The sequence below is a fragment of the Mustela lutreola genome, chromosome 7 (assembly GCF_030435805.1).
Source record: "Mustela lutreola isolate mMusLut2 chromosome 7, mMusLut2.pri, whole genome shotgun sequence".
Taxonomy (NCBI): Eukaryota; Metazoa; Chordata; class Mammalia; order Carnivora; family Mustelidae; genus Mustela; species Mustela lutreola.
In genome coordinates this window covers 139512446-139539919 of record NC_081296.1, presented here as the reverse complement: position 1 = coordinate 139539919, position 27474 = coordinate 139512446, and the positions used below count along the sequence as shown (strand labels likewise).

General features: G+C 36.5%; 1 protein-coding gene and 1 non-coding gene across 6 annotated transcripts in view; both read right to left on the bottom strand.

The window, feature by feature from the left end:
• The window catches only part of NUMB (NUMB endocytic adaptor protein), a 190864-nt gene that overhangs the window by 90264 nt on the left and 73126 nt on the right, over positions 1-27474 (bottom strand). For 3 of the 5 annotated variants that reach the window (XM_059182889.1, XM_059182887.1, XM_059182888.1), the window contains exon 3: positions 14564-14648. The exons of the other annotated variants lie outside the window; for them this stretch is intronic. The gene's annotated coding sequence lies outside the window, so the exon portion shown is untranslated. The remainder of the gene's footprint in view (positions 1-14563; positions 14649-27474) is intronic. 5 annotated transcript variants of the gene reach the window in all.
• On the bottom strand, positions 3280-3463 carry LOC131837314 (U2 spliceosomal RNA). Its single transcript, XR_009355973.1, has one exon. It is a non-coding gene; the product is annotated as a U2 spliceosomal RNA (small nuclear RNA).

Below are 27474 nucleotides of genomic sequence, written 5' to 3'. Positions count from 1 at the left end.
CTCGAACCCAGGATGCTGGGATCATGACCTGAGCCAAAGGCAGCCGCTTAACCCACTGAGCTACCCAGGCGCCCCACCTTGACTGATTTTTATAGATATACTTAATATCACTGCTTTGGTGATTCCTACTTTTCTTAATCCTGTTTATGGTCTCTCCTTTCCACTTAAAGATTCCCATTTAATAATTCTTGTAGGGCTGGTTTAGTGATCATGGATTCCTTTAACTTTTGTTTGGGAAACTCTCTCTTTCTGAATGATAGCCTTGCTAGAAAGAGTGTTCTTCGCTGTTTGTTTTTTAATTTAAATTCAATTAGCCAGTATATAGTAAATCATTGTTTTAGATGTAGACTTTAATAACTCATCAGTTGCATATAACACCCAGTGTTCATCACATCATGTGCCCTCCTTAATGCCCATTGCCCAATTACCCCATTCCCCCACCCACTCCCACTCCAGTTACCCTCAGTTTGTTTTCCGTATTTATGAGTCTCTCATGGTTTGTCTCCCTCTCTGATGACATCCCTTTCAGTTTTTCCTCCTTTCCCTATGATCCTCTGCATTGCTTCTTATATTCCACATGAGTGAAACCATGTAATTGTCTTTCTCTGATTGACTTGGTTTGCTCAGTGTAGTACCTCCAGCAGTTCCATCCACATCAATGTAAATGGTATTTATTTGTCCTTTCTGATGGCTGAGTAATATTCCATTGTGTGAGTGTGTGCATGTGCGCGTGTGTGTGTATAACACATCTTCTTTATCCATTCATCTGTTCATGGACATCTTGGTTCTTTCCATTGTTTGGCTATTGTGGACATTACTGCTATAAACACTGGGTGCATGTGCCCCTCTGGATCACTAAATTTTTATCTCTAGGGTAAATACCTAGTACTACAATTGCTGGGTCACAAAGGAGCTCTATTTTCAACTTTTTGAGGAACCTCTGTATGTACTGTTTTCCAGAGGAGCCAAACCAGTCTGCATTCCCACAAACAGCATAAGAGGATTCACCTTTCTCCACATCCTTGCCAACATTTGTTGCTTCGTGACTTGTTAATTTTAGCCATTCTGACTGGTCTGAGATGGTGTCTCATTATGGTTTGATTTGTATTTCCCTGATGCCAAGAGATGCTGAGCATTTTTTTAATGTGTCTGTTGGTCATTTGTACGTCCGTTCATAGACATACGAGGAGACAGAGGAGAAATGTCTGTTTATATCTTCTGCCCATTTCCTGACTGGATTATTTGTTTTTTAGGTGTTGAGTTTGATAAGTTCTTTATACATCTTGGATACTAGCCCCCCCTTTTATTAAAGATTTATTTATTTGAGAGAGAGAGAGAAAAAGAGAGCACGCACACATGAGTGGGAGGAGGAGAAGCAGGCCCTCCACAAGCAGGGAGCCCCATGCAGGGATCAATCCCAGGACCCTGGCATCACAACCTGAGTCAAAGGCACATGCTCAAGCAACAAAGCCACCCAGGTGCCCCTGATACTAGTCCTTCATCTGATATATCATTTGCAAATATCTTTACCCAATTAATAGGTTGACTTTTAGTTGTGTTGACTGTTTCCTTTGCTGTGCAGAAGCTTTTTATCTTGATGAAGTCTCAAGAGTTCATTTTTGCTTGATTTCCCTTGACTTTGGAGACTAGTCTGGCAAGAAGCTTCTGTAGCTGAGGTTGAAGAGGTTGCTGCCTGTGTTCTCCTCTAGGATTTTGATGGATTCCTGTCTCACATTTAGGTCTTTCATCTATTCTGAGTTCATATTTGTGTATGGTTTTAAGAAAATGGTACAGTTTCATTCATATCCAATTTTCCCAGCACCAGTTGAAGAGACTGTCCTTTTTCTTTTTAAAAGATTTATTTATTTATTTATTTGACAGAGAGAGAGAGAGAGAGAGAGAGAGAGAGAGAGATAGATCACAAGTTGGCAGAGAGGCAGGCGGGGGGGGGGGGAAGCAGGCTCCCTGCTGAGCAGAGAGCTCGACATGGGGCTGGACCCCAGGACTCTGAGATCATGACCTGAGCCAAAGGCAGAGGCCTAATCCCTGAGTCACCCAGGTGCGCCTAGACTGTCCTTTTTCCATTCTATAGTCTTTCCAGCTTTGTCAAAGATTAGTTGACCCTATACAGAGGTGAAGGTCCATTTCTGGATTCTCTATTCTGTTCCACTGGCTGTTTTTTTCCTTTCAGCACTTTGAATATATCATGCCACTCTCTTCTGCTCTGCAAAGTTTCTGATGAAAAATCAGCTGAAGGCCTTATGCAGTTTCCCTTTTACCTGGGTGTGTTTTCTCTTCCTGCTTTTAAAATTCTCCCCTTATCACTACTTACTGCCATTCTAATTACTATGTGTCTTGATATAGACCTCCTTGTGTTGATTTTGTTGGGGGCTCTCTGTACCTCCTGGATCTGGATTTCTATTTCTTTTCCCAGATTTGGGGAGTCATCAGCTATTATTTCTTCAAATACATTTTCTGTCCCCTTTTCTCTTTCTTTTCTTTCTGGGATCCCTATAATGAAAATGTTGAGTAATGTTCTAATCTTAAACTGAGTAGCAGATGCACAAGTTTTCATTTCATTATGCTGTACACCCTACATTATATTCTTTTGGATATATCAACTATTTTATAATTTTAATTAGGTGGAAAGCAAGTCATGTTAAATCCTTTCTGAAACTGAGGATGGGGTGGGAAGTATAGAAATATAAATATATACACACACATAATTAAGAGATATCTAACAAAGAGTAAGAAAATAAATCACTGGGATGCCTGGATGGCAACGTTGGTTAAGCAACCGACTCTTCGTTTCGGCTTAGATCATGATCTGAGGGTTGTGAGCCCCACACTGGGGCTCCACTCAGCATGGAGTCTGATTCAGATTCTCTCCCCCTTTGCTATTCCCACTTGTGCTCTCTTGCTCTCTCTCAAATATATAAATAAATCTTTAAAAAAAAAGAAAAAAGAAAAATTACATGTAGTTATAAAAGTTAAGTCTCACTTTGTTAAAAAGAAGAAAGTCATTGATATTTAGTCCCTCCTAAATTGTATTTGTTTGCTTTTCTTTGCTCCATAGTCACAACTACACCTCTAACTTTAGGCCTCTCTCATATATAAATTAAAAGGAAGAGTGGACAAGATAGGAGTATGCTTTAGAAAGTTGACTATGAAGAAAAGAACCACCTAAAACTACAGCACTAATTTGATAGACATAAGAGGTATAAAAGACACAGGAAACTTGACCCTGACATTTAAGATTGTTTCCTTGTAAGAAAAACAAACAAAAGAACAAAGTTAGCCAAAATGGCAAAATTACTCTAATTTTTACAACACTGTTAATTAGCTCCAAATGTAACGATATACACTAAAATATAAAACTATGGGTACCGTTTTGAACACCTGGAAAAAAAACTGATAAGAACAGATACTACACTTGATCTTAGCCAAAAGGCTGAGAAGTGATGAACACCTGGAAAAAAAAATAGTGAAATCATTAGCTAAACTTCTTTTTTCAGGAGACTCTAATCTCACAGAGTTATTCCAAAGATATTCCAAAGAAAGCACTAAAAGCAGAAATCACATAAATTCAAAATTATCTTGGGCATACCTTATATCATCCATAAAGTATAGCGCTATCTTATAATAAATCCAACACAACCGGGGATTTTTTTTATAGTATGGAACAGTTTGCTATTTTCAACTGAACACAGTTGAAGTAGCTGGCTTATGCCTAGGAGCTATGCCATGAGAGAAGCATCTACCTAGCACTAGAACCACATGGCATGTTCATCCTATTGGAGGCACAAAAATGCTATAGAGAAGAAACTCACTGAGCATAATAGCAAAGAGGATCTAAATTCAAATTTAATTTAATTGCTTTTAACTATTTTACTATTCTCTGAACAAAGATGGTTGAACGTGAATATATACAATTTTACTGTATTATTCCTCATATTTGTATTCCAGAATTCTACAAGGAAAGTTAGGAGGAAAAAAAGATACATTGACTGTTCATCTGCCAAAAACACTTTTGGTTCAGTCACTAAAATTTAAAAGCTAAAAATTCCTTATTATACCACCATTACCCTAAAGCATCAAGTATTTCATTTTTAAACTTTCTTTCTTTGATTTCTATTTCTTATGATGTGTAACATGCTTTCAAGTTATAAATACCATCTAGGATGAAGAAAAAATCCTTTTTTAAAAAAAATTAAAGATTTTATTTATTTGAGAGAGAGAGCACAAATTAAGAGAGTTAGTGAGTGAGAGAGAGAGAAAGAAAGCATGCAGGAGCATGGGGGAGGGGTAGAGGGACAGGGAGAAACAGAATCCCCACCGAGCAGGAAGCCCAACATGGGGCTCAATCCGAGGACTCCAGGATCATGACCTGAGCCCAAGGCAGATGCTTAACCAAGTGAACCACCCAGTCACCCACAAAATCCTTTTATTTCATCAAGTAAATTAAAAAAAAAAAAATGTAAGGAATCCTAGACTCCACTACTAGTTTTTAAATTTAAAAAAATTTAATTTAATTTAATTTAATTTAAAAAATGTAAGGAATCCTAGACTCCATGACCAAATCATTCAGCAGTAGGTCATCTATTCAATCAATGAATCCTAAGAATTCTGGATTACATTAAATATTGGTCTAACCGGCCTAATTTGCCTAAAAGGAAACAATTTATAACCTATTAAGTTGCATCACTGGCTCAGTGTTCCACTTAAGTGCTGAGCCAAATGAACAGCAACGAAGTACAGCTTCGTCACCAACAGTAAAATAAAAACGCCCAAGACTAAACTTACAGGATTAATAAAATTCATTTAAAAGCTCTGTTTTGTGATAAAATTTAATTTAAAAACAGATTCATGGAAAGGCAGAAAGAACAAACAGCTGGGTTTTTTTTTTTAAACCTACTTCCCAAAAGAGACATTTACTTAGTTCCTATATATACAAACATGTTGGTGAATTTGAAATTTGTTTATATTCCAGTTCAACTTTTTTTAGTAGGCTATTTTTATTTGGGTAACCTGAATTCCATATTGCCTTACTGCAAAAAACTGCTAACTATGGCATTTAAAAAGAAAAATTTTTAAAGCAGATTATTCTAATTTCTCAGTAGCCAAAACTAAAATCTGTTTTGCTTTATTAGCTGTCACACCAGAGGTTTAAAACCAAAAATTAATCTTGGCTGTCCTAAAGATTGGTATTTGAGAAGGGAACACTGTCATAGTTTGAATGTCGAAACTCCCCAGTCACATACTCTTAAGCCCTGATTGCCATTTAGACCATGTGTTCTTGACCAGGGTATCAGGCACCCTACATGCTCTTCAGCTTTAGCAATGCCCTAAGATTATGTACAGATCTGAATGTGCATATGTCTGTGCACTTTCTGGGGCCAGATTGTTTCACTTTCATCAGAATCCCAAAGGATAAGGTAACTACCCAAAATTTAAGAACAGTGGATTAAAACAGTATTTCGTATTTTTTTTTTCCAGGTGTTCATCGCTTCTCGGCCTTTTGGCTATCTATCATCTGACTTTAATTCTCAGTTTCTGCCTTCCTCATTCTAATCTTCCCACTCATCTTGTCCACAAAATTCTTCCATTGGTTTTGATATATGAGTTCTTTATTCACTCTTGAAAGACAGTAAGGGAAAACTAGAGCTTCATAAAATGAGGAAAGAACCTGTCTACTTAAAACTGCAGTCAAAGGTGGTTTCAAAAACTGAACCTCTATAAGCAGCTGCTTTCAGCTCAGGTCATGATCCCAGCGCCCTGGGATCGAGTCCCACATCAGGCTCCTTGCTCAGCAGGGAGCCTGCTTCTCCCTCTGCCTCTGCTTGCCATTCTGTCTGCCTGTGCTTGCTCTCTCCCCCTCTCTCTCTCTGATAAATAAATAGAATCTTTAAAAAAAAAAAAAACAAAAAAAACAAAAAAAAAAAACTGAACCTCTAATATTTAAAAAACATTTTTTAAAAAAGCTATTTCTTCTGGAGCACCTGGGTGGCTCATTCAGTAAGTGGCTGCCTTTGGCTCAGGTCATGATCCCAGGATGCTGGGATCAAGCCCCACAACAGGCTCCCTGCTCAGCGGGAAGCCTGCCTCTCCCTCTCCCACTCTCCATTCTGTGTTCCTGCTCTGGCACGTTGCTCTCTCTTCCTGTCAAATAAATAAATAAAATCTTAAAAAAAAAAAAAGCTACTCTTCTGAAAACTTTGTCTTTCAGTTAGTTATACAACTAATTTTATCTCTTAGTTGATCTCTTGCCTTTCAATTGAGAAAACAAGTGGTAAACTGAATTTGCAATTCAGCTACACTCACCTTTACCTTTTAAGGCATGTTAAGACCTAACATAAAAATACATACAACCAAAAAATAGTAATAATATCATCATCCCTAAAACCCCACAATACAAATACACATGACTGACTTCACGAAGATGGTATCCTTTCAAGAATTAAAGCTTTACTTATAAAACAAAATGGTTTTCCTCTGACACAAAAAGGACTGATTTAGCAAGGAACATCCTGATGAAAAAGGGCAGAATTGCTGAGAATGCTATCCTACTTTTACACTGACTTCCCTCCTCTAAGCATCTGTTAAGTGTGGGATGAGAAAAAGGTGCTGGAATCTGGAGAGGCAGACTAGAATAAAAATATATTTGGTTCCAAGAATTTAAAAGAGAGAGACAGAAATGTCACTGGAAAAATTACAGAAGTAAGAAGGTTAAAAACAGCTCTGCTCCCCTTTAACTGACAAAAAACTTCACATAATATCTACACACATCATCTCTTCAATTCTTTAACCCTCTAGGATCTGACTGTTCCCTTTCCCTCACAATCCTCTCCCCTTATCCAAGACATTAACACAAGACTTGTAAAATATTATCTTAAATTGGTCTACTGCTCTTCATCTCCATCATCAGAACCATGGTTCAAAACAACTTTGCCTCTTTTTTTTAAATTTTATTTTATTTTATTTATTTGACAGAGAGAGGTCACAAGTAGGCAGAGAGGCAGGCAGAGAGAGGTGGGGGAAGCAGGCTTCCTGCTGAGCAGAGCGCCCGATGTAGGGCTCGATCCTAGGACCCCAAGAACATGACCCGAGCTGAAGGCAGACACTTAACTACTTAACTACTGAGCCACCATGGGCGCCCCAACAACTTTGCCTCTTACCTGACTAGTATAAGCCTCCTTCTGATCAACTGTGCACAAAGCAGCCTGTGTAATCTTCAAAAATGTAAAATTGATCATAGCATTGCATAGTGCCAAGGTTTTCTAATGTGTCTTCAAATTAAATCCAAACTCTCAGCATCTGAGAAGTCAGTATGGCAGAATAATTCACATTGTCCAAGAAAAAGTGGCTGGAACTGTACCTACTACACCCCAAATGCTGAGTAAATGTTAGCATATTAAGGTACCGTTCCTGCCTGCCTCTCTTACCTTGAGGTGACACTCTCCACAACTATGCGTTTTTCAGTTAAATAAAAGCTCTTCACTTTAGGCCTATTTCCGTGTCTGAAATGCTTTTCTCTCAGTGCTTTCAACAACTGCTGTCTTTCACTGGTATATATCAAGTCTCCTCTTCTTGTTGATGAAGGCTCCTTTCTTCCTCTTTCTAAATGCCACTCTTTGTTAGTTTGTATTGTACTATTCTTTTTATTTCCTTCACAGTGTCTATATTTTGTAATTTTTTTGTTTCATTGGTTAAACTCTCAAACATCACCAGATGAATAAGCACTGATCCAATGAATTCTCTTACTTAATGTAGGAATCATTGGCTTCTGTTCTTTCTATCCAAAATGTAGGTTTTTAATCCCTCTTACCAACAAGCTAAAAAAATTGATCACTAATATAAATATGTCACAGCCCATGCTCTGATTCATTATACATACACACTTCCCTTAATTGTTAATTAAATAAAACCCTGTGTCCAACAACATATTATGCTAGGTGCTGGAACAACAGGAACCAGAATGAGAAACTAAAGAGTATTTCCACTCTTAAGGTCTTTAAGATTTTTTACTTATTTATTTGAAAGAGAGAGCAGAGTGAGTAAGAACACGAGTCAGGTGGGAGAAGCAGAGGGAGATGTAAGAAGCAGGCTCCCCACTGAGCAAGGAGCCTGCTTTGGGACTCAATCCCAGGACCCTGGGGATCATGACCTAAGCCCAAGTCAGACACTTACCAGGCTGAGCCACCCAGGCACCCCCACCCTTAAGGTCTTGAATGATATAAGCATAGGATGGGAAAGCCAAAAAGGGGAGCATTTCAAGGAGGGGATAGGGTAGGATGAAGAGTCATGATATACATGTAAAAATGTGTATTTCACCAAAAGTAAGATACTAGAGATTGCAGAATATGTTGTACTAAGAGAAAAATGCTGCCAAAATTATTAGTAATTGTTCCTTAATTGTGAAATATCACCAGTAATAAAATGCATACCAATATGAGAGATAGATCCAAGTTTCAGAGATATTAAAGTCTAAGGAAAAGAGGAAGAGGAGAAGGAGAAGAGGAGAAGGAAAAGAAGGGGGAGGAAAGGGAAGAGAAATGACCATTCAGTTATTAATGTAAAATCAGTCTTCCAAGAATCTCAGTAAGTCCCAGTGATACAGAATATTGGTTATTCTCTAAAGTTTGTGATCAGGAAGGGAAGAAAAAGTCCCCCAAAAGTGTGTTCACAGAGCAACTCATACTTTCTTATTGTTTTCATTTGCCTTACATATTTTTGCCTTTCCCTTTATTTTTAGTTTTTCTAAATCATCTTGTACATCTCTTTTACACAGCACAGAGCAGAGTCTTGCTTTGTGATCCAAATGAAAATCCTGGGTTTTTTGAAAGGTGTGTTATATACAACAAAAAGAAATCTTTTAAAATCCATGTATTTCAAAACTCCTAATTGACTTGTGGATCACAGGTCATGACTTAAAAAAGCAAGTATAACTAAAAGTTATAATAGCAAAATAAAAACCTTAAATATATATAGTTAAAAATAATTAGGGGCGCCTGGGTTCGTTGAGTCAGATAAGTGTCTAACTCTTGATTTCAGCTCAGGTCACAATCTAAGGGTCATGGAATTGATCAGACTCTGCACTGAGCACGGAGCCTGCTTGGGATTTTCTCTCTCTCTCCCTCTCCCCTCACTCCCCCGCCTTTGTCCCTCCCCTCTAAAAAATAGTAATAACACCAAAAATATTCCACTTCAAACCTGATGAACCACTTATAAATGTATAGCTTTAAGGGCGCCTGGATGGTTCAGTGGGTTAAAGCCTCTGCCTTCAGCTCAGTTCATGATCTTAGGGTCCTGGAATCGACCCCCACATCAGGCTCTCTGCTCAGCAGGGACCCTGCTTCCCGCCCTGCTGTCTCTGCCTGCCTCTCTGCCTACCCATGATCTCTCTGTCAAATAAGTAAATTAAATCTTTTTTTAAAAAATAATAACTTTAAATGCTTACATTAGAGGGGTGCCTGGGTGGCTCAGTTATTAGTGTGTCTGGCTCTTGGTTTCAGCTTCCGTCACAATCTCAGGTGATGGGATCAAGCCCTGCATCAGACTCCATGCTCCACAAAGAGTCTGTTAGTACCTCCCCCCTACTCCTTCCACTGGCTTGCTCTCTCTCTCTCTCTCTCTAATGAATAAATAAAATCTTTTTAAAAAAATGCTTATGTTAGAAAAAAGCCTAATCATTGGTGAGTTAAGCATCTACCTGAAAGAATCAGAAAAAGAAAAGAGAAAACTCCAAGAAATCTGAATAAAATTCCACTTCCAATAACATTTTGGGCTAGATTATTTACCCAATTCTTTACTGAAAACAGTTAAAAGTGATGGATAAAATTTTATTTCAAAAAGCACTGAAGAGCTGACAAGATCATAAAGGAATTACCAGACCAAAATCTATGAGAAGGCAGAAACTCAAAGAGATAAGTGGCATAACAACATAGTTTTTATCTTGTATACATCTGCCTAACTCACCAAGTTAAGCTTTAATTTTTATAATCTCTTCAGAGAGAACAGAAACCAAAGAATAAGACCCACCCCAAATGGAAAATCTAACAAGAGACCCTTTTTCCATAAAGCTGGGACCACCCCTCCCCACCCAAAAGTTTCATACTCAGGAAAAGAGTGAATAGGGAAAGTAAACCCAGTCCACTCCTTCATTAACAAAGGACAAGGAAACTGGTCTTCCTGATGTAGAAGACAACAAAGGATTCCTAAGAGGCTGTAATGAAAAGAGGAACCACACACATATTTGCAATCCAAAGTCACCCCATTAGGGTGGTCCAAAACTTCAAAGGATAAATTCAGTCACCAAATTGCAGTAAGTACCTTGAGGTATTTGGGGGTAAAAACTAAAGGTACATCCTCTTGAAGCAATGTGTTTCCTTCTTGGACCTCAAAGAAGAACCACTAATATTTTTTCCAGGGAAAATAAGCAATTCACAGTAAAAGTCTCACACAGGATAAATAAAAAGAAATCTATACCTAGGCACAGCATATGAAACTTCAGAAAAACCAAAAAATAAAAGAGTTCAAAAACAGCAAGTTTTGTAAAAACAAAACAAAACAAAACTAAAGACACATTCACTTAAGTTAACAATTATTAGGGAGCTGATTTATCAATAGCAACAATGGAAACCAAGAGAGAGTGGAATTATCTCTTACAATAACTACAAAAATACGGCCAGCCCAAAATTTTATACCTAATGGAATATCTATCAAAAAAAGTGATAAAGAAAAAAAAAAAGACATAGATTTCAGACAAAATAGCTGAGAGTTTACTACAGAAAATCTCAAAATCTCAAAAGTGTCTGATAAGAGAATTCTAAAGAAAAAAAAATCTCCAAAAAGAAAGAAGTGATCCAGATGGAAAAATCTGAAATCCCCGGAGGAATCAAGAGCACACAAAGTTGAAACTGAATCAAATTCAGAGGCTCATTGTCACCATTTTCCATCTTGTAGACTGAAGAGTAGAAAAGTCAGATGACAACAAGAGGAAAGGAAGACTTAAAGGAAAAAGAAAGAATGAATGTCCTGGTAGCACTATAAGCCCCTGGGTCCAGCTAGTCTCAAAGCCTACTGAAATCCTGTCCTTGGAAAATATGAGATATCCTAATGTTAGATTCTGCTTTTCACTTAAGAAGTGTGTAAAGGAGGGGCCCCTGAGTGGCTCAGTGGGTTAAAGCCTCTGCCTTCAGCTCAGGTCATGATCTCAGGGTCCTGGGATCAAGCCCCACATTGGGCTTTCTGCTCGGCGGGGAGCCTGCTTTTCTCTCTCTCTCTCTCTCTCTCTCTCTCTCTCTGCCTACTTGTGATCTCTGTTTGTCAAATACATAAATAAATAATCTTAAAAAAAAAAAAAAGAAGTGTGTAAAGGAGAAAAGCAAAAAATTAATGAAAAAGAAAACACATCACAGAGAAAATCAGAGTCAAGCACTGGTTTTTGATAAAGCTAAGAAAATATATAGGGGTGCCTGGGTGGCTCAGTGGGTTAAGGCCTCTGCCTTCGGCTCAGGTCATGATCCCAGGGTCCTGGGATCGAGCCCCACGTCGGGCTCCCTGCTGAGCAGAGAGCATCATTGGTGAGTTAAGCATCTACCTGAAAGAATCAGAAAAAGAAAAGAGAAAACTCCAAGAAATCTGAATAAAATTCCACTTCCAATAACATTTTGGGCTAGATTATTTACCCAATTCTTTACTGAAAACAGTTAAAAGTGATGGATAAAATTTTATTTCAAAAAGCACTGAAGCCTGCTTCCTCCTCTCTCTCTGCCTGTCTGCCTACTTGTGATCTCTCTCTGTCAAATAAATAAATAAAACCTTAAAAAAAAAAAGAAAATATATAAACCCTCTAATAAGATTGATGAAGGAAAACAGAAGTCACAAAAAATATTAGGAATAAAAAGGAGAGAAATACTAAGCAGAAATTTAAATGATAAGCATGAACAACTTTATGCCAAATATAGACAAAAATGGTGGATTCCTAAAAAAGAAAACTTTTTTTCTAAAAACTGCCCTAACTAGAAACAGAAATTTTAAGTAAAAACTATTTAGAAAACTGAATACATACCTCCTCAAAAACCACTAAGCCCACACACTCCCCCTAAAATACTAAGCCCAGACAGTTGAACAGAAGTTCAACCAAACTTATATAAACCCTTAGAGGAGGGAGGGGACAGAACGGAATAGTTTCCAACTCATTCTTTGAGGTGGTATAATCTGAATACCAAAATCAAACAAAGATAACATAAGAAATAAAATTATGGGCCAATATCATCCATGAACTTAGATACAAAAATCCTAAATGAAATACTAATAAACTAAATCCACTTGTATATGAAAAAACACCATCATATTAAGTTGGGTTCATTCCTGCAATGCAATGGTAATTCAACAATAGAAAAACCTATAAATGTCATTCACCACCTTAACAGAATAAGGAAGAACAACCATATGATCTTCTCACAAGTTTAGAAAAAGTGTCTGATAAAATTACTTGTTCTTCACAAACAAAAGACATCTTAGCCAACTAGCAACAGAAATGTCTTTAACCCACAGAGTATCTATCAAAAATCTACACCAAACACTATTCTTATTAGTGAAACATAAGAAGCACTTGCTTCTAAAAATTAACTGCAATGTAAGAATGCCCACTATTAACACCTGTATTAAATATTGTACTGGAAGTCCTAATTAGCACAGTAAGGCAAAAAAAAAAAAAAAGAGGGAGGGAGAGAGAGAGAGAGAGAATATGTAACTACTAGAAAGAAAGACACAATCTTCACGCAAAGTATTTTAATAAAATAATTTGATAAGACAACTGAATATAGATCTGTATTATATACCAAAAAAGCTTACATCAGCAAATAGAAATGGAAAGGAAAAATATACTATTTGTAATAGTAACAAGAAATAAGGTATCTAATAATTCAAAGAGACATGAGAGAGATTTACCAAAAAAAAGAAATACTTTACTGAGAGATATTTTTAAATATTTAAATAACTAGAAAGTCATACCATGTTCAAGGATAGGAAGACTCAGTATCATGAAATAAAGAGAATTAAATGCATGTGTACATTTAAAGTTACAAAGATCTTTTTTAAAAAAAGTTACAGAGATCTTAGGCTCATGTACAAGGCAAGTCCCGTTTTATTTATTTATTTATTTATTTATTAAGCATTTTATTATTTACTTGAGAGAGAGACACAGAGTGAGCACAAGCAGGGAAAGGGGCAGAGGGAGAGGGACAAATGGGCTCCCTGCTCATAGGGCTCAATCCCAGGACCCCGAGATCATGACCTGAGCCGAAGTCAGATGCTTAAGTGACTGAGCCACCCAGGTGCCCTGTAAGGCAAGTCCCATTTTAAAATTATAGCTTTGGAGTATTTACATAACTTGACTCAAATTACTACCATTTATGGGTATTTTTACAATTGGTATGAACTTCTTAGTCACTAATCACAGATATTTTAACTAAATTGTAGTAACAGTGGATATGGCACTTCAGAATTCTTATTGTCGGAATAAAGAAATATGAGTAAAGAGCATATGATCAGTACACTGCTGAGTTCTAGCTGAATGTGCTGTGGCCCCCTTGGTTCAAAGAACAATCAATGTGCACATTCAACACAATATAAGTTCTGATAACTATTCATGCAAGTGATGAAATGTTCCTAACATTTTACATAACACGTAAGGTTTTGGTTCTTGGCAATTATATGTGAACAGTGCTGAAGTATCTCCTTAAAAGCCACCTAAAAATGTAAACATTTATTCTGAATATAAGTTGCATCTATAAGAGGAAAACAGACAAAACACATTCATAATACAATGATCATACAGGGCTCAAAAGGTAACTACATGGACCTATTCATATTCCCTATACATAAAATACACTTCTACGAGTAAGGTCCATAAGCAGTTACCCAGTTTGCTCTACCATAGATCTGAAATTGATCAAATGTATGATTTTCCTTAGGTTTAACTTATTCAAATTTAATTTTGGTTTATGTGAATTTTGGGCTATCTTATATTGCTGCTTAAACTTTCCTTATTCAACTTTATAACAGAATTAGAAGTAATGATCATTTGTTTTACTAACTGCTAGGAGATGATAATACCAGTAGCTAACATTTATTGAATGCTTACTGCATGCCAGGCATTGTTATAAAGGCTCTTGTACATATTAAATAATATAATCTTCACAACAACTTTACCAGATGGATCATACTGCTTATGCCATTTTACAGTAGGAAAACTGAGGTACAGAAAAAGTTAAGTTACTTTCCCAATGTCACACAAGTAAGTGGAAAAGCTTAGGGATTCACACCCAGGAGTCTGTCTCCAGAGCCCAGACCCTCAATTACTAGGTTACACCTCTTTTCACAATATTTAAAAGATACATTAAATTATCATTGACAAATACTCACCATTAAAAAATTATCAGTAACAGTTAAACAACATTAAGAAATATTAATAGCAGTACAACTTATCATAGGTTGATACTTAACAGGTATTTCAAAGTTTCATGGCTACAGTTAAGAGTTTTGAAGTTGGACAGACCTGGCTCTGAATCTTGGCTGTGCCCTTTACAAGCTGTGTGACTTTGGACAAGTTTCGTAACTTCACCAAGCCTCAGTTTCCTCATCTGTAAAATGAGAATAATAAACATCTCACAAAATTGTTGTTAGTAACATAATTACTGCTACATCGCACTGACAGAGTAATTCCAAACACAGCACAGGTATATAAAATACAAAGTGGAGGTCCTCAATTTCCCCCAGAAAACAGGACTTTATTCTAATGATATAAGAAAGAGGACCACTACAAGTCACTGTAGAAACTGTAAAATCCACACATTAATGTAGAATCACAATCTCCTCTAATTCATAACAAATAATTCCCCTAAATTCAAGTCAAATGCCTAAGAGGTAAAATACTGAATCTTTGAAATATAAAATACTGTATACACACAAAGAAAGAGACAAACAGAACAGACATCATTGTTTGCTGACAACTCCCACAAATTCCATTCCACACATATCCTTTCTAACACTGGTAGTAAGTACACAAGGGGCCCAAAACATGAAGAGTTGTGTCAACAAGGAGTGATGCCTAGCAATGGTAGAAAGGAATTTTTATAAGGAAAAAAAAACGAGAGAAAGCAGGGTAGAACTATTGTTACCACCAAGGAATGACTACTCCATTTTAACTAGCATTTCACTGGTCAAACAGCTTAAATTGTTACTGTCACTGACTTTAGAATCTCAATTAAATAATTTTATAATTAATAAACACATTTCTATCAAAATCTGCATTTACCAATAAATTATCTATAACATTATCTATTTGTTATATGGTTAGGTGTTTATTTAAAGGGGTTTTTTTATAATACAATATAAAAACCTTTATCTTTTTATTTTTCATTATTTGCAATCTTGTTTGTTGCAATATTATTTACAATAGCCAAGATACAGAAGCAAGCTAAGTGTCCATCAACAGACAAATGGATAAGAAAGAGGTGGGATGTGTTTTTGTGTGTGTCTGTGTGTCTACATATGTAAACAGAATACTATTCAGCCATAAAAAAGGATGAGATTGTGCCATTTGAGACAACATGGATGGACTTAGAGGGTATTATACTAAGTGAAATAAGTCAGACTGAGAAAAAAATGCTATGTGATTTTACTTATGTGTAATCTAAAAATAAGTGAATAAACAAACAAAAACAGAATCAGATCTATAAATACAGAGAACAAAGTGATGGTTGCCAGAGAGGAGGAAGGTAGGGAGTTGAGCAAAATGGGTGAAGGGGAGTGGAAAATACAGGCTTTTGGATATTGAATGAATAAATCATGGGACTAAAAGGCACAGCATAAGGAATAGAGTCAATGGTAATATTACAGTGTTGTATGGTGACAGATGGTAGCTACACTTGTGAGCATAGCATAATGTGCTATACTGCACACCTAAAACTAATATAACATTGTGCAGTACCTATACCCAAATTTTTTTAAATCCCCAAAAGTATGAAAAAATACCTTTAAATAACCTTTATTTCAGGAATTTCTAGAACAAAGAAAAACTATAAGCAATGTATTTGAATATACCTCATTATTTTTAGAACCCTGATAAAAACTTTTTTTTAAAGGAATGATAGGAATATTTTACATAGACCCTATAGAATAATTTTGTTAGCAGCTCACTGATACTAATATCAAGGTGAGTTTTTATGAATGTCACCAATCTATTAAGAATTATACTAAGTATTAAAATAACTTATTACATAAAATTAAAATGAGTGTGTGTGTCATTGTAGCTCAGAGATTTAATAAAGAACTTCCATTCCCTAAAATATTCCCTTGTAAAAAAATAATTGCAAAAATGCCAAAAGACACATGTAAAGATTCTCATCATCACTAACCTCAAGAAATTCAAATCAAAATCACAATGAGAGATCACCTCACACCAGGGATCAGATGGCTAAAATCAACAACACAAGGTACAGCAGGTGTTGGGTGAGGATGTGGAGAAAAAGGAACCCTGGTGCACTGTTGATGGAACTGCAAACTGGTGTAGCCACTGTGTAAAACAGTTACGCAGGTTCCTCAAAAAGTTAAAAAAAGAACTACTCTATAATCCAGCAATTGCACTACTGGGTATTTACCCAAAGAACACAAAAACACCAATTCAAAGAAATAAAGACACTCTTATGTTTAGAGCTGCATTATTTACAATAGCCAAGAAATGGAAGCAGCCCAAGTGCCCATTGACTGATGAACAAAGAAAGATGTGGTACATATATATACAGTGGACTATTACTCAGCCATAAAAAAAAAAAAGAAATCTTGCCATTTGCAACAACACGGATAGAGCTAGACAGTATAATGCTAAGTAAAATATAAGTCAGTCAGAGAAAGACAAATACTATGTGATTCTACTCATATGTGGAATTTAAGAAACAAATGAGCAAAGTGGTAAAAGAAAAGACACACACACACACACAAACAAGACTTCTTGTGATTACCACCAAGTGATGTATGGAACTGCTGAATCACTAAATTGTACATATCAAACTAACATTACATTGTGTGTTAACTAACTGGAATTTAAATAAAAACTTTCAAAATATAAACAAAAAAATTATAAAAAATGGTCTTCAAATTTTCTGTCTTTTTTAATTTATTTATTTGACAGAGAGAGAGAGAGACATGGCAAGAGATGAAACACAAGCAGGGGAGCAACAGAGGGAGAGGGGAAAACAGACTTCCCGCTGAGCAGGGAGCCCTGTTGTTGGGCTCAATCCCAGGACCCTGGGATCATGACCTGAGCTGAAGGCAGATGCTTAACAACTGAACCACCAAGGCACCCCTGGGTCTTCAAATTTTCTTAATAAATTTATTAAAGTGTTTGTCTGGAACATGCCAGTCTGATTTTTTAAAAGATTTTATTTATTTATTTGACAGAGACACAGCAAGAGAGGGAATACAAGCAGGGGGAGTGGGAGAGGGAAAAAGCAGACTTCCCAATGAGCAGGCAGCCCAAAGTGGGGCTCAATCCTAGGACCCTGGGATCATGACCTGAGCCAAAAGTAGACACTTAACAAGACTGAGCTACCCAGGTACCCCTGGCAATCTGATTTTTATAAAGCATGGTTTTTAAAGAAAACTTATTAGTTATACAGGAAATATTTAGGAAGTCCTTTAAAAACCTTCTGCACACATGTCAAAGGAAATGAATACAGGACAGTGAGGTGCTCAATGAAGTTACTTGGTCATGACAGAACTCCAAACAAAAATTCAGGTCCTTCTGCTCTGTATCTTAACAGTTCGTAGTTTCTTGACTTAATCAGCATTTCCTTCACTACTTTACTTTTATAAGTGATGAGAATAATTTTTGTACTTTTTAAAAATTCTATAAATAACTAGGAGTGCCTGGGTGGCTCAGTCGTTAAGTGTCTGCTGCCGGCTCAGGTCATGATCTCAGAATCCTGGGAGCAAGCCCCACTTCGGGCTCCCTGTTCAGTGGGTAATCTGCTTCTCCCTCTTCCACTCCCCCCTGCTTGCATTCCCTCTCTCCCTCTGTCAAATAAAATCTTTTTTTAAAAATTCTATAAATAACTAGTAAAATCAAGTTGTTCAAAGATGACTATAACTTGGGAATTTTTAGGTGACTTTTTATCTTTATATAACTTCCAAATACTATCAATTATTTACATTTTACCCCATGTGCTTTGCCATTCTCTCTCTCACACCTTCTTCCCTGAACCATGTCTGAGTTGCAGACATTGTACCATTTTAGCACTCCATGTTTCCATGTATCTTTCTAGCAAGACAGATAAATAACCACAGTAGAGCTAACCAAATCAGTATTGTATCAATGTTAAAATTTCTGTTACATAACGAGAGTCCATATTCAAATGCCACTGACTGATTTTATGTCCTTTAAAGCTGTTGATTTCCCCAGTCCAGAATCTAATTCAGGATCATGCATTGCATTTAGCGGTAATGTCTCCTTAAGAATCCTATCATAAGGGACGCCTGGGTGGTTCAGTGGGTTAAAGCCTCTGCCTTTGGCTCAGGTTATGATTCCAGGGTTCTGGGATCAATCGGGATCTCTGCTCAGAGGGGAGCCTGCTTGCTCTTCTCTCTCTCTCTGACTGCCTCTCTGCCTACTTGTTATCTCTGTCAAATAAATAAATAAAATCTTAAAAAAAAACAAAACGAATCCTATCATAAGGAACAGTTCTTCAGTCTATGCCTTTTAAGACTAAGATTTTTAAAGAACACAGATCAACTATTTTGTAGAGCATCCTTCAACTTACGTTTGATGATCTCTCATTTTTAAATTCAAGTTACGCATTTTTTACAGGAATGTCACAAAGTAACATAGTCCTTCGCACACCTATCAAAAGCTACAAGAGGTTAGTGTGCTCTATTATTAGTGATGCTAACTTTGATTAATTGGTTAAAGGTATCCCGACAAATTTTTCCACTGTAAAGTTACTGTTTTCTCTTTGTAATAAGGTACTATTTTGTAAATTATCGAGGCTATGTAAATATCATACTCCTCATCAAACTTCCACCCAATAGTTTGGTACCTGCAAATTATTCTTGTGTGAAAGTATTATTTAAATCATTCTGAAGTGGTCATTTTCTAATTCCAAGAGTTCTACATTTATTTGCAATTTTAAGGAAGAACTTTCCCTTCTCCCCCATTAAGTTATTTACTCAATCTTAGAATAGATAGAAAAAAGTAAAGAAAGAAAGAACATAGTTTTTAAATTGTCAATTTATACCATCACAAAAAACCTGCCTACAAACTAGGGTTATTTGTTTATAGTTCTTTTTATCTTGAGTCTGAAAATATATAGTATGCCCCAAAGTTACCTGGGTTATCTTCAGTGTGGTTGCATTATTCATTTGAAACACAGGTTCATTTGTTTACTGTTTAGATTTTAGATTTTATCTTCATCTTTATTGTATTTTCCACTTTTAAGTATCTACAACATCAGCATGATAATGTTCTCTGATGTTCTAAACTGACGGTATATACACTGCTACCAGCCATTCTCTCTCAACCAGAGCTTGTAATAATAGAGCTCCATAGTTTGGGAAGTATATTTCCCATAAAAATGAGCCCTTCTGTGGTCAGCTCCAGGTATCCATCATCACCCATTATTGTTTCTAGATATTGAAAGAAAGATAAAATAAAGTGGGTGAACCCTACTGCAGCAATCTTACACACATGCTCTACCTGTAAAATAGTTCTCAATCTGTGATACTTACAGAAATTCCACAGAGTGGAAGAGGACAGAAGCCAATGGACAGAACTCTCAATCCCTGTCCTGGCTTCACTTAGAGCTGCTGTGCTTGTACTGAGATTTTGCTCATTCCGCTCACTTAGCAAATATTTACTGAGTATCTATGCTGTCCCAGGCAATGCTCTAGGTGCTTCAGTGAAAAAAGCTTTTGTGGGACTTTAATTCTAATAAGTAAATTATATCATTAGTTAAAAGGTAAAAGTTACGGGAAAAATTTCAGTAAGATAAAGGCATTAAATATCAGGAAGGGGGAAAAGAACATAGTTCCCACTATTAGAGTGTTCAGTTTAGGTCTGAGAAAGGAAACCTTTCTTTTATATAAATAATTCTTTAAGTCTGAAAGTCACTAGAAGAGAAGAAGAGCAGCCCAATTTTCCACTCAGCGGTAACCCTTTGTCTACAGGTCAGGGACAGGCCATCAGAAAGACATGAAACTTTTCCCCTCCTTCTTTCTCAGGGCCTTATGCCAAAATCCAGGAATGTTTTGGTTGGTTTCCTCAATCCAGCTCCTCTACTTTGTAAATAACTGAATATGACAAACTCAGAAATATTAAATTTTAATTTTTCTTTAAACTAATTTGCTGGGAAATGGTATAGGAAGTATCAAGGCTGGTAACCACTCTTTTAGACCCTTAAACTATATTAACTTTTTTCCTATCCAAATCACACTATCACTCCTGAGTTTACAATCCAAAAAAGACTAAGAAACTAATCTTTCTCAGTTGTGCTAAGTCATATCACGCACATCATAAACAACTGAATCTAAGTCTAAGTGCAGAACTGTATAATAGTCACAGGTAACATTTAATCAGCCCTTACTAAATGCCAGCTATTGTTTTATGAGACTTAACATGTCTAACTTATTTTACACTTCATAACAACCCTATGTGATAAGTTAACACCATTACCCTCATTTTATAGATGAAGAATCTAAGACATGGACAGGGTAAATAATTGGCTCAAGGTTATACAGTGTACAAGTGGGAAAGCTGGGATTATAACTCAGATAGTTTGTGACATTACCTGTGCAAATTAAATTGATTCTCAAAATATCTTTATATAATGTGCTTTAAATTCTACATCATAGATTTAGCCAGTTTGGCCCATAGAGGAAAAAAATTGTTTTTCAATTCTGTCATCCAACATATACACTATTTTTCAAAGCTTTAACTGAATATTTGATCAGCATGTTATGAGGGAGCCAATTATTAATAGAAATGTGATGAAAAATATTAGCAAACTGAACCCGACAATGTATAAAATAAAATTATACACCACAACCAAGTAGGATTTATCTCAGGTATGCAAAGCTGATTCAACATTCAAAAATCACTTAATGTAATTATCACATTAACAAGTTAAAAAAGAAAAACCACATGATCATATCAATAGATACAGAAAAAGCATCTGACATATCCAAATTCATCCATGATAAAAACTCTCCAGCAGATTAGGAATACAGGGGAATTTCTCAATCCACAAAAACCTACAGCTAACAGCGTACTGAATGGTGAGAATTTGTAAGACCTCCTGGTTAGATCAAGAACGTGGCAAAGATGTCTCCGCTTACCATTCCTTTTTAACATTATATTGGAAGCCCAGGCTAATGAAAAAAGACAAGAGAAGGAAATAAAATGTATACATACTAAGGAAGGAAGAAATAAAACTGTCCTTGTTCACAGATGACATGATCATATAAGCAGAAAATCCAAAAGAATTAAAAAAAAAAAAAAAAAGAACTTATGGAACTAATAAGCAATTACAGCAAAGCTGCAGCATACAAGGTTAATACACAAAACTCAATCAATCTCCTATAAACCAGCAATGAACAAGTGGAATTTGAAATGTAAAACAACAAATTTAGATGAATACCTTAAAAAATTAAACACTTAGATATAATTTAGGGCAACTTAACAAAATATGTTTTATATATATATATATGGAAAACTATAAAACTCTGATGAACAAAATTAAAGATAAACTAAATTAATGTAAAAATATTCCATGTTCATGGATGGGAAGATTGTCAATATATCGATTCTTCCTTACCTGAGGTATCAATTCAATACAATTCCAATCAAAATCCCAGCAAATTATTTTGTGGATATGATAAACAAAGCCCATGTCAACTATACTCAAATAAAAATATTTAAAAGTAAAGAAAATAAAATTTAAAGCCCACATAAATACAGTTAACTGATCTTTCATATAAAACAGAAAGGTGGGGCGCCTGGGTGGCTCAGTGGATTAAGCCGCTGCCTTCGGCTCAGGTCATGATCTCAGAGTCCTGGGATCGAGCCCCGCATCGGGCTCTCTGCTCAGCGGGGAGCCTGCTTCCCCCTCTGTCTCTGCCTGCCTCTCTGCCTACTTGTGATCTCTCTCTGTCAAATAAAATAAATAAAATCTTTAAAAAAAAAAAAAAAAACAGAAAGGTGATACAATGGTGAAAATACAGTCTCTTTTAACAAATGGTACTAGAGGGGCGCCTGGGTGGCTCAGTGGGTTAAAGCCTCTGCCTTCGGCTCAGGTCATGATCCCAGGGTTCTGGGATCGAGCCCTGCATCGGGCTCTCTGCTCAGCAGGGAGTCTGCTTCCTCCTCTTTCTCTCTCTGCCTGCCTCTCTGCCTACTTGTGATCTCTGTCAAATAAATTTAAAAAATCTTTAAAAAAACAAATGGTACTAGAAAAAAAAGATTTAGAAATAGACTTTATACCCTTCTCCAAAAATTAACGCAAAATGGATCACCTAACTATAAAATGCAAAACTATGAAATTACTAGAAAAAACAGGAAGAAACCTAGATAACTTAGGGTATAATAATGACTTTTTAAATTCAAGACCAAAGTGATGATCTGTGAAAGAAATAACTGAGGAGCTGGACTTCCTTAAAATTAAAAACTGCTCAGCATAAGGCACTGTCAAGAGAATGAGAACACAAGCCACAGAATGGAAGAAAATATTTGCAAAAGACACATCTGATAAAGGTCTATTATCCAAATATACAAAGAACTCTTAACACTTAGGAATAAGAAAACAACTTGATTTAAAAGTGGGTAAAAGAGGGGCGCCTGGGTGTCTCAGTAGGTTAAGCCGCTGCCTTCGGCTCGGGTCATGATCTCGGGGTCCTGGGATCGAGCCCCGCATCGGGCTCTCTGCTCAGTGGGGAGCCTGCTTCCTCCTCTCTCTCTGCCTGCCTCTCTGCCTACTTGTGATCTCTCTCTGTCAAATAAATAAATAAAATCTTAAAAAAAAAAAAAGTGGGTAAAAGACTTGACAGATATCTCAACAAAGACATACACATGGCAAATCAAGATATAAAAAGATGTTCAACATCATGTCATTCAGGAACCACAAATCACAATAAGATACTACTACACACCTATTATTAGAATGCCCAAAATCCAGAACACTGACACCACCAAATTCTGGCAAGGATGTGGATCAACAGTAACTTTCACTTTTTCTTGATGGGAATGCAAAATGGTACCACCACTCTGAAAGACAGTTGGGCAGTTCCTTAAAAACTAAACATACTCTTACCATATGATCCAGCAATCTTCTTCCTTGGTATTTATCCAAAGGAGCTGAATACTTGCATCCACAGAAAACCTGCACATGGTTATTTGTATCAGCTTAATTTATAACTGCCAAAACTTGAAAGCAACCAAGAAGTTCTTCAGTAGGTAAACGAATAAACTGTGATATATCTAGAGAATGGAATAATATTCAGCACTAAAAAGAAAAGAGCTACCAAACCAAGAAAAGACACATGGAAAACTTTAAGAGAAAAGGCTACATATTGTATGATTTCCACTCTATGGCATTCTAGAAAAAGCAAAACTTTGGAGACAGTAAAAAGATGCCAGTGGTTAGTTGCCAAAGGCTAGAGGGTTTTGAAAGACATACAGACAGAACACAGATTTTAGGACATTGAAACTATTCTGTATAATAATGTTATGTTAGCTAGAGGTCATCATATATTTGTCAAAACTCACAGCATATGTAACACAAAGAGTGAACCCTAACAAAAACTGTGGACTTTGGGTGTTAATAATATGTCACCATAAGTTCATTGACTGTAACAAATGTACCACTCCAGTGGCCTATGTTAATAGTCAGGGAGGTTGTGCATATGTGGGGGCAGAGGGAATATGTACTCTGTACTTTCTGCTTAATTTTGCTGTAATGTAGAAATGCTCTTAAAAGTAGTTTTTAAAAAAGTGATCAGATCCAAAGAAGTACTTATAATGGGCCAAAAAAACCTCTCCAGGATCAAGTAGGTAATAGAATCATATGTTTGCCCTTTATACATTGCATATTACCCTGTTATTAACTCACCTACCTGAAGTATCAAACAACCCACATTTCTAAATCTTACCCAAAAAATGTCTCAAAAGACCTACTGCCTACCAGACAAAATGGCACCCATGTCAGGTGCCAAGCTCAGTGTGGCTTCTGCTTAAGACTCTCTCTCCCTCTGCCACCCATACCCCCTGCTCTTTCTAAAATAAATAAATACATACATACATACATACATACATAAATGTTTTTTTTAAAACCATTGTGATTTGAACCAGAAAACATGTGTTCATTTATTCAAAAAATTACATATGGAGAAGCAATTATAAGACAGATACTCTTCTAGACTATGGAGATAAGACCGAGAATGCACTGAAGTCTCTACCCTCCTGTTGGTGTATTTTGTTTGGGGAGGCTGAAAAAATAATAAAGAAACAAATATATAATATGTTGTATATGAAGAAAATTGGGGTAACAGGAAGGAAAGTGATGGGGTAGGTGAAAAAGAGGACACATTCTTTTAAGTAAAGAGGTAATTCCCTCTTTACTATTTAGGTCATATTTGAGCAGACAGATCTGTATTAGATAGTGACAGGGAAAACCCAAGTAGACATGTGGAAGAAAGCACTCTGGGTCAAAGGAATACCAAGCACACAAGTCCTGAGGCAGAACTATACCTACTGTGTCAGAGGAATAGAAAGTCAATGATGAAGCTATAGCTTCCTAAGTAAAGGGAGAATAAGAAAAGAGGTCAGAAAGGAAGCCAACTGCTTCATATGGTTTCACAAGATATTGTAAGGAAAGAAATCAGGAGTGTGGTTGTTTGGCTTGATAAAATGTAAACATTTAGGGGCACCTGGCTGGCTCAGTTGTTAAGTGTCTGCCTTCCACTGTGGTCATGATCCCAGGGTCCTGGGATGGAGCCCTGCATTGGGCTCGCAGCTCAGTGGGGAGCCTGTTTCTCCCTTAGCCTCTCCCTCTGGCTTGTATTCCCTCTCTCACCATCTCTCTCCCTGTCAAATAAATAAATAAATAAAAATAAAATGTGAGCATTTATGAATAAAATAGCAATATATCAAATTTACTTTTGAAAACAGCTAGCTCCAAGTCTACCATACATTACATTCATCTTTAAATAGTCCTAATATTCAAGTCTGGAAGTAGTAACTCCACTGCTTTTTTAGTTCTTATATCATTTACTGCTCTTTATATATTATAACTATTGATGTATGTTATGTCCTATAGAATTTAGGCAACTTGAAAGCTGAATTCCTGGTTTATAGTTGTTTAATAGTAAAAAGAGCCACCATTTGTTGAGCAAATTTATCAGTTAGCTCATTTAATCCTTCTATTATCACTTCCATATTAATATTTAGCACATGAGAAAATTCGGGTTCAGAAATATTAAATAACTGATGCAAAATTATATAGCTAATTAGTAGGGTAACACTTTAGATCAGGCTCTAGAGCCAATGTTCCATGTTGTCTTTAATCAACATCAGTATCTCATTTAGAACCTTGTTTGCAAAAGACACCTAATATATTTGTACTGCATAAATAACTAAAATAAGTAATTCTGTCTAGGGACAGAGGATGAATTAGAGTCAAACAAGTAATCATGTCAGAATAGAAAAAAATGGGGGGGGGGTGCCTGGGTGGCTCAGTGGGTTAAGCCTCTGCCTTCAGCTCAGGTCATGATCTCAGGGTCTGGGATAGAGTCCCGCATCGGGCTCTCTGCTTGGCAGGGAGTCTGCTTCCTCCTCTCTCTCTCTCTCTCTCTCTCTCTGCCTGCCTCTCTGCCTGCTTGGGTCTCTCTCTGTCAAATAAATAAATAAAATCTTTAAAAAAAAAAAAAAAGAAAGAAAGAAAGAAAAAAATGGGGAAAAACATTAAAAAATACTTAACAAGGCTTATAAAGAGCTCAGTATAATTTTGTGCTTGACTATCAGTCCAAGTACACTTGCCTTCTTCAATACCTTAAACCCACTATGCCCTTTTTCATCTTAAAGTCTCTTTAATCCATAGTTTAAACATCTTACTTTTCCCTAAGTTAATTCTACTCATCCTTCACAGCTCTGCTCAAATATCATTCCTCCAGGTAACTGTACTTGACCACCACCTCCCTCACCTGAACTAAATCTCTAGAATAAGCAGGTTAACAACCCGTACTTCTCTTTTACGGTTTAACACAATATAAATAAAGGTATAGTTAATAGCTCTCTTCCCTGCAAGAATAGAAGCTACATGAGGGCAGGGTCCTCAACTGTCAAATTCATTGTTCCAGTTCATGCCCTCCTGTCAAGTTCAAGTTCATGCCCTCTTTTGCAATGATCAATATATGTTTAAAATTGTTTATAATACTGCTTTATTATAAGTTATTATTTAATACATTATTTAATAATAGACATTCATTACAAATTATTTTACAGTGAATTGTATCTGACCAATTCTCCTGGCAAGAAAAACTACAAAAATGGGATTTAAAAACAAAAAATAAAAACACAGAAAGCAGGCAGGATGTTAGAAGCCAAAACACCAAAGAAAAAGGAGATGCAGAGTTAAGCCTGCCATTCTCCATTACTTTTTCCTTTTCAACTAGCTGCTTACTAGACCTGTTGGCAGTCTCACAGGGTTGCAAAGACAGAAATTAGAGCTCAGGGCTTATCAAGACAGCAGGATTTGAGGGGTTGAAATTCCACAGAAAAGGCAACCACAGAAAAATGAGGCTGGACATTCTGTACTGCATTTGCCCCTAGGGTATTTATTGAATCCTAACCTGTGCGGGGAGCAAGAGGCCAAAAAAAGGAAAAGAAGCCTATTTTAAACCAAAAAAAGGTAAGCAGAACTTTGGGTAGCTCACAGTGTTGGGGAAAAAAATTATACTTCAGAGCCTGCCAAGAAGGACAAGCTCTGGCAAATACCCCAGGATTCCATTTGATACCTCTGAAGGACAAAACTCTCAGAGTAAGGGGAAACTGGACTTAAAGCAGCCCTTAGGAAGTCTAAAACAAAGCCTCAAGTCATCTCAAGCCTGTACTGAATCAAGGTCATTTGCTCCTACTTTTTTAACTACTACTACAAGAAAATTAAATCCTCTCTAGAGAACAGTATCATTATCAAGACCCTCTATCATTTTTAATATACACTGTCTGATATTCATTTTAAAAATTATCAGGAATGCCAGGAGAAGGACCAAATGACTGAGTGCCAAGAGAAAAAGCAGACATTAAGAAAAGACCAAAAGGAGATCCAGATAGTTTAATTATCAGGCACAGACTTTAAAATAACTGTGATTAGGGGCACCTGGGTGGCTCAGTTGGTTAAGCATCTGCCTTCAGCTTGGGTCATGATC